Genomic DNA, 12,262 nt, shown 5'->3' with positions numbered 1-12,262 from the left:
TCTAATAAATAGCGGACATGATGTATGATGCGAGCGGCCAGGGGGCGTTTTTATCAAATAAACGAGCGTATGTTTTGCTCGCTCGTTCAGACATGGAGGCGGCAACAGACCGCAAAGAGCGAACGGTTCATTTGAATAGCCACCCCCTTTTTATGAACGAGCGAGCGCTAATTGCGAGCGGCTCTGAATGAGGGCCTTAGTTCAGTAGAAAAGAGAAGATTGTTTTATTTATTATGCACATCAGGAGAAGCTGTACTGAGCCAAAGCTAGAAAATCACATTTAGAAAATATAATGGGAGAAGCCACACAGTGTGCAGTATTGGTTCAGGGGAGAGGACACATTATAAACACATCTTCAGCGCAATTGCAATTTTCACTCTGTAACTGCAGCTAATTTAAATGGGATTTTCGAGAAAAAACTCTAAAATAATTAATTCCAAGAACATTCTGGGAAAATGTAAGTGATACAAAGCAAGTAACCATATAAACCATCACCTGTGTTTCTTAATTGTGTATTTTTAAATGCATCATTATATTGGACAGGATGCATCAAGCATCGCATTTTGCATCCGGCCACTCATCGCACATACACAAACGTTAATAACATCGGTGTGCATGAAGATTTGCAAGTGAAATTGCAAAGGACAGTTCTCCCGATAAGAGCTGCCCTTTGCCATAGGACGACTTCCAGATGTATGACCCAGAAGTCCCTCTGCGCATGCGTTGTATGATGAACGCCGCCGGGGTGTTGGGAGGGATCCGATTGGACCCCTCTCAGAGCACTTTGCGAAAAAAACCCATAGGCTTCTATAGGACAACGCCATCTGAAGATAGCATTGCCCACAGAGTCCAAGCTGCGGAAAGCTTTGTGCATATGAGAAATATGGTCAGACCCACAAAAACTGAATTTTCTGGGGTTTGACCACATAATTGATGTTAGTGCATCCGACGATGATTTAGGGGTCTGCACCTTCAGATGGACGGCTGTACACCAGGGAAGGGCTTGTAGAGGTATATGCATAAAGTTGCATCATCTGATATTCTGTAATTATGCAGCATACACAACACCACCAATACTCTGCAAATATAACAAAACAAGTGGACTGGACTGATTTAGATATTAAATTATTCCTATAGACGGATTGTAGTCAGGATCCTGGCGGTTACTATCCAGATGGTCACAATACCGGCAGTTGAATCCCGACTGTTAAAATACCACGAATCCCGACAAGGCGACAAGTATTAGGGTTAGGTTTAGGCACTAAAGGGACGGTTAAGGTTAGGCTGCAGTAGGGGAGGGTTAGGCTGCCAAAGGGAACAGTTAGGGTTAGGCTGCGGGAGGATTAGGGTTCGAATACTCACAAAAATTTGTCTGCATTTTGACTGTCGGGATTTCCCTGCCGGTATAGTGACCATTGGGATGGTCACTGCGAGGGTATGGTTTCCAACCCCTATAGACTATTCCTTTCCACATTGTGATGGTATTCACTAGGATGTAGTTGGCATCCCGGTGCACAAGGGTCAGAATCCCAGCGGCTGCGATCCCGAAGGTCAGTTGCAGAGTAAATCTGCGTGTCCACTTGCCGATTAAACAGAGCGACATCAGAATCGTTCAATCACTCATTAATCGTGCATAAATCGGCCGGGATAATGTCGGAAATGACCAGCGATGCGCGCTCCCGCTGGTCGTTTCCGACAATCATCGCCTGAACATGCCGGTCAATCTGCCGATAACGACAGATTAGCCATGTTCAGGGATGAGGGAGGGAGCCTGCACTGAACGACATATCGACACCGGGATTCCAACCGACTGCATTCTGTGTACAGGGATCGCGTACCCAACCCTATTTACTGCCTATTGATGTCCATTGTTTATATATAGAATTCTTTGTGATAGGAAGTTTTATAATCCTTCAAAGATGAGAGGAGAAAGATAGACATATTAAATAATTCCAAATGTATTAAATAAAATTAATATGTACTCTTCAAATAAGTAGGCAAGATGATTGTGACATTTTCATTTACTTATAAGAGGTTTTGCATTTACAGTCAGTTCTTTAATAACAAAAAAATAAAATTATACATTACATTGCATCACTAAAAATGTTTTTCTTTTGTAGATAAACTTTTTACATAAAATTTAAAAGCATTAAAAAAAATAACAGCTCAAATACAGTTCAGCCAATATGCATTCAGTTCTATTTAATTTTCTAGCTAGAAAATGCTGTTTATGTCATTTCTTAATACATACTGTATTTACCACACATTCAGTCAACGTGTAATGATCAAGGCAAATGAAGGTTTAAGTAGTACTTTGTGTAGCCACTGCAAGATTGCAAACAAACTTCTATTTAATAATACAACAGTATTTGCCACAGGAAGGCATTAAGATAGACGCTTATAATCATTAAATCCCAGAAATAGGAACAGAAAGCCTGAGGTAGAAAACTAGTCTATTTACTAATGAAAATCTAAATTAACTACTTGAAATGGCAAGAAAAAAACCATTACATTTTCTATAAAGAGCATTGTTCATAATTGCAGTGGATATAGTATTGCACAATCCATTTAACACTTTATAAACTATAAAGCAAGTCTTCAAGATGCCAAAACAAAACTCCCTTTATTATAAGCAACAGACTGTTTTAATGGTCAATAACTCGACCGCTGGGATTCCGGTGATCAGAATGCAGACACCAGAATCCCGACACTCGTCAGCATCCCGACCACTGGAATCCCGAAGGTAAGTAGCATTTTTGGGGGGAGGGTTAGGGTGCGGGAAGGGGAGGTTAGGGTTAGGCACCGGGGAGGGAGGGTTAGGGTAGGGAGAGGGTTAGGATACCGACCACAAAGTGTGGGTATTCTAACCCGGTCGGGATGCCGGTGTCGGGATTATAACTGCTGGGATCCTGAAAGCCCACATCTTGTACCCAACCCATAAATCGCTAGCAGTGGAGTCACTTCTTGTGAAAAGTGTTATTCAAAGAAATCAGCTAGTGTACATTTCATTCCTTACATTACTGAATATGACTAGGAGCGTAAAGATGGGGGAGGAAGCTGTGCCAAGCACTGCCTAGGGGTTTGGCCCTGTCAAAAAAGTGCAGCCACACCCCAGGAAGGCGTGACCATATCCACAAGATGGCTGATGCGGAGGCATGCTGACACAGCAGTATGTAGATTGTCCCGGTATTTCCAACACGGCATGACCATGCCCCTCACACTTGGCCACACCCCTTACTATAGACCCATATCTGTACCCATTTGACAGCAGGCACAGTAAGTTTGCCCGTAGTAAAGCAGCAATGATGATTCCGGTTTTAAAGATACGGACAGACTCGCTGAAATTGCGTCCGTGTCTGCATCTCTCAGGCTATTACATAAGGCCCAATGTTATCTTGACACCTTCCACCAACATGTAACAATAAAAACAATGCAGAGGTCATTTTCCAGGTAGCGTTTACAAGTGAGTGTGAATGGCGCAGAGCGTACTCGCTACTTTACATCAGTGTTCCCATAAAGCCCCAACAATAATCTAAATTAGGAGAAAATGATAAACAATATAATAAAATGTGGAATTAACCATACATACATAGAGGGGAATTACATTTTAATAGAGTATGGATCAATATCTGACAACTCATTAAGTTCCAACCTCTGAAATGTCCTCCTACACACTGCCTGGCTTCCCAGCCTGTACATTAACCCATAAAACTATCACCTCTCCTCCTAACTCCAGCCTCTGTGTCCTACACCTCTGTTCTCATCTCTCCTTGGGGTCAATTCATTAAGGTTCGACTAAGTCGCGTCCACGTGTTAAAGGGGATATATGCCACACTTTCTGTACAGCTGGACTTGCAGATGTTTGTCCACAGCCTTGCAGGGCTGCGTACAAAAATCCTTAAGTCTGGGTCTAGATCAGACCGCGAGAGGGTGAGTTCACTTGCTATAGCAACGGCGTAGAAATGCTGGCTCCTAATTGAATTTATGTCAGCCCATATCCTTTAGAATCTAAGGGGTCTAAGACTTGGAGAAAGATAAAGTGGACGGAGATAAAGTACTAACCAACCAGCTCCTTGTCTCTCTCCAAGGCTTAGTAAATATACCCCTCAGCTCTTACAAGCAGGGACCTCTCTCCTTTTGTTTTCTCTATGTCATTTGCAGGATATAATTATATGACTAAGTTAATTTGTTAACCTTTCTGTATCGGTCTAAATTGTTCATCTTGTACCTTTTGTTATCTTGTATATTCTATCCTTATGTACGGTGCTACAGAACCCTTGTGTCGCCTTATAAATAAAATATAATAAAAAATTAAATTCCTCCGAGTAACTCCTGCTTTGGGACCAGGTTGATCAGTGAGGGTAACCAAAAAGTTATCTGAGTAATAACAGACAACCAATGCACTGTGTTTGGTTACTAAAAGGTGAACTTTCCATTGTGACATCTATGTAACCTTAGCCCTGTAAGTAATGACTGGCTGCAAACTGCAGTAACACAAGAGGGTTCTGGTCCAGTGGTTAGTAATGGGGCTCTGCATGACATTATGGGGTTATTATGGCCCATGGGATTGTACATGGAGTCTTTATGGTGATATATGGGTGGGGATTTGGAACGGATTGTGGAGGGAATAATGTGGCTATGCCTGCCATGGTTAGGGTGCGTGGTTGGCTCTGGGATTTGGGTGGTATATGATATACAAAATGATTGACAATTGGGACTGCTGGACCCAATATTTAATCTTTTTGTGATACAACATATGGCAATTATTTTATTTTTGGTACACTCCTCTATGAACTGCACACTGTTAATCCTTCTGTGTGGTGCTCTCGTAGCCTCCTTCTGTGATGCGCTAAATCACACTGAAAAATATTTTTTATGGTCAGATCATGTACATGCTCAAAAGTTTGCGTCGTAGTAATTTAAAAAAAAAAAAAAGTTGGCTAAGAGCAACATTAACACATATACAGTATATTACTATGCAGAGACTGCATTCTCTGTACACACAAAGGTTTTGGCGTTCACAGCAGGAGCGTATCTATAATGGATGCAGGTTGTGCGGTGCACACGGGCCACCGGGTCTAGGGGAGGCCCGCCCCGCACCCATGTTATCTAAATCTTACCTCTCTGAGGTCCTGCGTCAGGTCTCTCAACGCTGCTCAAAACGCCGGACATTTTTCCGGAGTTTTGCGCATGTGCTGTGAGGACATCACTGGGAAAATGACGGCCGCGCCATTTCACCGGTGATTTGTGCATACCCAGAGGCTACTGATTCTGCGGTGACGGGGAATGCACACGGCCCCCTTCTCTCTAAAGATGCCCCTGGTTCACAGAAGATAACATATGACCATACCGCAATTTTGTTGAGCTGTATTCTTCTAACACAAGGCACTTTCCAGCAACATGTCATTTATCTATAGTAAAATATCCACACAGCAGATATTACTGATATAAAGCATTGTGCCATAATGCTAAATCACCAATAATACACATCCCATTTGCTCCCACAAACTGAAACGTAAAGAAATCAATGGGCTGCTAATAGTCACTTATCTCTCCATGCTTATTTTAAGGTTTGTGTTCTCCCTTACACAGCAAAGGTATAAATAATATATACTGTACTCTCTTCTATTCCAGAAGCACTCTAGATAAATATCTAAAATAAATAAATCTTTTCTGGCTTCTTTTGATCCAGGATTTTGTATGCCATAACGAAGGCACAATGTTTTACTGAACAACAAACCCTGCATCCTTTCTTAAAGAGAAAAGTATTTTTATATATATATATATATATATATATATATATATATACATATACATATATATATGCATACATACACACACACACACACACACACACACACACACATATACCACAGCAATATATGCAGTATAATTTATCAACAGCATAAAGAACCAACCAATCAGCTCCTGTCATTTTTCAAACACAGCTGTAAAGTGACAGGAGCTGATTGGCTGGTATTTAATCACTGTCCACTTTCTTTCTCCAAGTTTCTACTACATCTCCCCATGTGTCATAATAACTAACTGCGGTATGACTCCTGACGTTTGGGAGTTTGGAATAGAGGCCAGATCACTGTGGGTGTAGTAATGCCCACAGTCAGCACTTCTAGCAAAGAGAAAGCTCCTAATTATCACCGCACGCACTGGAGGCACTTGTAGGAGAATATCTCCCTAACCAACTCCCACCCCGCAAATAGGGACGTCTGTAGCTTCTGGTGGTACTCTATTCTATTAATTATATTATAAGAGTTTGTATTTATATCACTTTATTCTACAAGCTTCGAAAGATCTTCAATAACAAAAAAAGACTGCATAAAAAAAAACACATATGATCTGCTAAAAAAAAAGGTATTCTCAAAGAAACTTTGTAAGATTTACAAAAAGTTATGTGAAAAAGGACCACTAAGCCATAACAAGTCGCTAACTATAAAAATAGCTGCTATTTAGCATTCTCAATATACATAGAACAGTTCTAGACACTGGGATTAGATTCCCACTTTGCTGAATTGTGTTAATAGACTATGTTATGGCAGTGGTATTCCACATGCGTCCATCCATCTGCTGTGGAACTACACATCTCAGCATTACACATTGGTGTCAACCAAATTATAAATATATTATATATAAGCATTTAATCCAAATGTAGGTGATGTCTCAGTACTGCGCCCAAGTATAATAATATAAAATACAATTGCTATTTTATTGGACACATTTAAATAATGAGCTTCCTAGTAATGTAATTAGCAGTTTTAATCATCATACTTATACAATCCCCATTTAAGACAGATGCAGACAGAAACAATGTGTGTGTGTGTATACACTGAAGTGCCAAACGTCATGGGATAGCAGTATGTAAAGGTAATGGTAGGTGGTGTCACCGTACTGTGACATCTTGGAAAATGCCCAGACCTGCATCAGTTGTAATCTGACATCTGGTAAGTCAGTTTGAACACCGACTAGGCTGCTCATGGCAAGGAAAACGTGAATTATCGGAGTTCGATCGGGGCATGATAGTGGGTGCTCGACGGATGCGACATTTAATTCCGAAGTTGTGCGGACATCTAATCTAATCTATGGTGTCACATGTGTATCGGGAATACCTCATGAAAGGCATTACCACCCACCGTGGACATCGCAGTGGCCGTCCACAGGTGCTTAATGATCGACAAGCAACACTGGTTCATATCATATCCACATTCAATGCAGGGGGTACCAAATGCCTATCCAGCAGGTCAGTGCAGCGTTCTTTAGCTTCCATTAGACATGGGAGCAGAAGACCCACCAGAGTACCCCCGTTACCACTATGACACTGGACACGGCGCCTCACCTGGGCTCATGATGCCGCTAGTTGGACCCTGGAAGACTGGCAACATGTGGCCAATGAGACAGGGTTCCAGTTGTTTCGGGCTGATTGTAGGATTCAGGTGTGGCACAGATCCCATGAGTCCATGGGCCCCATTTGTCAGCAAGACACCTCGCAGGCTGGTGGTGGTTCCATAATGGTATGGGGTGTGCACATGGCATGGGCTGAGTCCACTGGTCCGCCTGAATGCATCATTGAACGGTATCCGCTACGTTGCATTGCTTAATTTCCATTTGCAGAGCTTCATGTACTTCATGTACCCCCACAATGATGGAATATTCCAGAAGGATAATGCATCCCGATCAGTCAAGTTAAAGCTGAGCAATAGCAAAAACTAAATTTATTATCAATGCAAGAGATAGGTGTGGCACCAGGTGCGCACCGGACAAGGGGTGGGGGGAGAGGTGCTTTGGGCCCACGTTCACTTGAATAGGACAGGCTACATAAAAGTCTGTTCACAAAGCACACAGGGACAGTGGTGGGAATGGTTGGTGTAGTCTGTATAGTGCTGCTGGTCACGTGGGCAAAGCCGCAGGCAACAGCTTATATATATAAATATATAAATCAGATCGACTGACTGACTGGTCAATACCCAGCCCAGGACCCTGGACCTAGAAATATGAAAATCGAGGGAGTATATTACTTCCATGACGTATGTGCCCAATAAGAAGGAATTTTTCTAAATTCAACTCCTAAGGGGGTGAGAAAGGCGAAAATGTTTCCTCCCCCTGTGCAATGTCCTGCCTGACTGTGTCAGTGTGGCTGCAGCACAGTTCAAATGCCAACTGTCATCCCAAGTGCTGCCAAACATCATTGGTAGTCGGTCTGGCTCCCCTATTTGAATAGTGAGGGAAGGGATGGGGGTAAAGATACAATATTGGGTTCAGGGTTATGGGATAAGGACACAGTATTGGGTTAAGTGTTGAGGGATAAGGACACAGTATAGGGTGCAGGGTTAGAGGGATAAGGACACAGTATTGGGTGCAGGGTTAGAGGGATGAGGACACAGTATTGGGTGCAGGGTTAGAGGGATGAGGACACAGTATTGGGTGCAGGGTTAGATGGATGAGGACACAGTATTGGGTGCAGTGTTAGATGGATGAGGACACAGTATTGGGTGCAGTGTTAGATGGATGAGGACACAGTATTGGGTGCAGTGTTAGATGGATGAGGACACAGTATTGGGTGCAGTGTTAGATGGATGAGGACACAGTATTGGGTGCAGTGTTAGATGGATGAGGACACAGTATTGGGTGCAGTGTTAGATGGATGAGGACACAGTATTGGGTGCAGTGTTAGATGGATGAGGACACAGTATTGGGTGCAGTGTTAGATGGATGAGGACACAGTATTGGGTGCAGTGTTAGATGGATGAGGACACAGTATTGGGTGCAGTGTTAGATGGATGAGGACACAGTATTGGGTGCAGGGTTAGGGGAGTAAGGATATAGTAGTGTGTTCAGGGTTAGGGGGTAAGTGTACAGTATGGAGTGTAGTGTTAGGGACACTGTGTTACTACAGAGGCAAGAAAGGAAAATGTGCTACTACACAGGTGAGGGAGGGGAATGTCAAACATGTTACTACAGTGCGAAGGAAGGGAATGTGTTACAACACGGGCGAGGGAGGGGAATATGTTACTCCAGAGGTGAGGGAGGGGAATATGTTACTACAGGTGTGTGAGTGAGGGCAATGTGTTATTACAGGTGTGAGGGAGGGGAATGTCAAATGTGTTACAACACGGGTGACAGAGGGGAATGTGTTACTATAGAGGTGAGGGAGGGGAATATGTTACTACAGGTGTGTGAGTGAGGGCAATGTGTTATTACAGGTGTGAGGGAGGGGAATGTCAAATGTGTTACAACACGGGTGACGGAGGGGAATGTGTTACTACAGAGGTGAGGGAGGGGAATATGTTACAACAGGTGTGTGCGTGAGGGCAATGTGTTATTACAGGTGTGAGGGAGGGGAATGTCAAATGTGTTACAACACGGGTGACGGAGGGGAATGTGTTACTATAGAGGTGAGTGAGGATAATGTATTAGTACACAGGTGAGGGAGTGGAATGTGTTAGTACACAGGTTAGGGAGGGTAAAATCTTACTATATATATATATATATATATATATATATATATAAAATCTTATGCATTGTTTCTGTCTGCATCTTTCTGCTAATTACAGTATAATCATAGACACACCTTTCATTAAAATAAAGTTCTCTAGATTTATCATAAATTATTAGTAATATAAATATTTTATTCCTTAAGTGCACCACAGTGGTGGCAGTAGTGTGTGGGCTGAGATGTGAGAATGCATGCATTAGCTAGTGACCAGTGATATCACTGATGTGCAAACACTGTGCATATGGTTTGAAAAAACGTTATGTCGCCACATCCAGGATGCTGGAAAATTAGGAATGTCTGTGTCAGATATATGTGTTGGTTTTAAGTTTGTTTGTTTTTTCAAAAAGAATTTAAGTTATTGGAGTGTTAATTTAGGAGTTTATCTGAAGCATTGGACCACTTTAAATAAGCTTAGGCAAAGCCTCTTCTGCTTCCTCATAAAGATTGGTTCACCACACAAAGATGGCTGCCTACCCTGTGCCTAGGCCATGTTTGGACATTAAATAAATGATCTGCATCCATGTTATAGTCTTTTCCAATCTAACCTATAAAATGTTTCAGGACTTTGTGTTGTTAAAGTACATATGTATTGTTTCATTTACAGGTGCTTTGTTATGATGCTCTCTTTATTTTAACTCCTTATAGCACGCCGGCGTGCGGATGTGTGTGTGTATAGTATTCATTTGCTGCTATTTTGGCTTTATGAGGATCACATTTTTTGCTTGTCAGAGGCTGTATAGGTCTTGACATTTTATTATTCACATATTCTCTAAATCAAGCTCCCAATGTCATTAAGGCAGTTTTTTTTAAATGCACACCTCTATTCAAAGCCCCATCATTTACATTTATATGTATGAAAATAAAATGTGCTTTTCAATGTTACCCCAGCTTTAAATGGGACCATTTACACAGTGGTGTCACTAGCGGGGGTGCAGAACACGCCAGGTGTCACCAAACTGCCTGATCCTCAGTGACTGGGAGCCGAGCGCTGCACTGTTATGTTATTGTACAGCACCCGGCTCCCGCTCACTGAGGAGGAGCCGGCAGTGTGGAGAGTGTCTATGGGGGCAGCTGACATCTCCAGGAGTGCTGGGCTCATCCCTAGAGTGATAAAAATGGAGGTGTGCCGTGAGGCCACTCTTCCTTTCCCGCAAGACCACGCCCCTTTTTGTGACCTCTCTATACCTTTTCTTGCAAAGACTAAAGCATACTTGTCTATTCTCCTAGAAGGTGCGGGAGGAACATTTTTTTTTTTTTTTTGGTAATCCCCAAGAACCCCGGTAGAGTTGGTGGTTATCCCAAATCCTGACCACTTCCTATGTGAAGTGGGCTGCATGGTGAAATAATAATGGAAATCACAAGTCCATGTAGAGGGGGGCTACATTAATGCGAATCGCCTAGTGACGTGAAGAGCCTGGCCCTGCCCCTAAAGCGGGAGGTTGCATCTCCTCTCCGGGCTTCTCCCGGAGAGGCGAAACAAAGTCGAAAAGTATGGGCTAAAGTATCCCGCAACCTTTACACAGCTTAGTAAAATTAACCAAGCAAAATAGTAAAAAAAAAAAAAAAAAGGCAACTGCATGTTAGTTATGCTGATTACGCTATGTGCCAATTTGTACAGGTCATTGCTGTTAGCTAGGAGAATGCAAGCCTGTCATTTAGACTTACAAACTACACCAGAGTGTGGGGGAGATGTACTAAGCATCGCTTCCACAATGCGGTACATCCCCCCTGACTTCGCATACATACCGCAGTTCATCACCGCCGTATGTACTAAGGATTTCGCAAAGGACAGCTCTCCCGATAAGAGCTGTCCATTGCGATGCTGCCGGCAGAGGGACTTCCGGGATGAATGCGCAGAAGGCCGTGGGTGCTCATGGGAGGGATCCGATTGGATCCCTCCCAGCCAGGAGCATCATGGTAAGAAGCCCATAGGCTTCTATTGGGTAACACCACCTGAAGGTGGCGTTACCTAGCGACGCAAAGCTGCTTCTTAATAAGTTTGGGGAATGCAGTAAAACCCCCGAATACTGCATTTTCGGGGGTTTTACCACATTTTCCCCTTTAGTACATCTCCCCCTGTAGTCTATAAAGAAGTTCAACCATACTTGGATATCAATATTCGAGAAATGAATTGGACAGATATCAAACAAATTTAATGATGTTGACAGGTATACTATACTGTGTTCATTAAAATATTTTAGTGCATAGCTTAGAACTAAAATAGATTTATTGTCTGTAAATGAGCAAAGACCTATAGAAACCTGAGTTAGAAAGGGGAATCATATTTCTATGTCCTACTCATATTTTGCCTAAAATGGACAGAATGTTGTGAGGAATATGTTATTTATTGATCACGCAACTTGCTCATAGCTGGATTTCATAAATTGCTGGAGCCCTAGTGATGAGACAGAGACCATTCAGCTACTCAGGTGGTGAAGTCTTAAGAAAAGTGGAAATTGATTACTCCCCATTTTAGACTTGAAGCTTTGAAATGGGATAAGTGTGAATTCAGTTTTGACAGACATCGCTTTGGCTCGACACATGGCTGCACAGCTACACTTTGTCATTGTCTGTCTTGATCTTTAAATAGGGACACAGTCTATTATGAAGCACTTCTGTTACCAGAGCTGCCAAGACTGATCTATGAAATTGAAGAGTAATTAAGCTGAAGACGACTTTGACGGCATAATAATTGCTACAGCATTGTTACTGTCATTTATGTGATGAGCACCTGCCTGATTGTGCCGTCTATAAACC

At 42.5% G+C, this 12,262-nt stretch overlaps 1 long non-coding RNA gene across 1 annotated transcript; it reads right to left on the bottom strand.

The window, feature by feature from the left end:
- Positions 1-2,003: 2,003 nt before the first annotated feature.
- On the bottom strand, positions 2,004-10,690 carry LOC148525079 (uncharacterized). Its single transcript, XR_015878311.1, has 2 exons — positions 5,989-10,690; positions 2,004-5,925 (listed from the first exon to the last, which is right to left on the bottom strand). It is a non-coding gene; the product is annotated as an uncharacterized LOC148525079 (long non-coding RNA).
- Positions 10,691-12,262: the final 1,572 nt, after the last annotated feature.

This window comes from Taudactylus pleione, unplaced genomic scaffold (assembly GCF_031769625.1).
Source record: "Taudactylus pleione unplaced genomic scaffold, aTauple2 ptg000113l, whole genome shotgun sequence".
Classification (NCBI taxonomy): domain Eukaryota; kingdom Metazoa; phylum Chordata; class Amphibia; order Anura; family Myobatrachidae; genus Taudactylus; species Taudactylus pleione.
The sequence above is the reverse complement of the archived record's forward strand: the minus strand, read 5'-3'. Positions and strand labels throughout refer to the sequence as shown.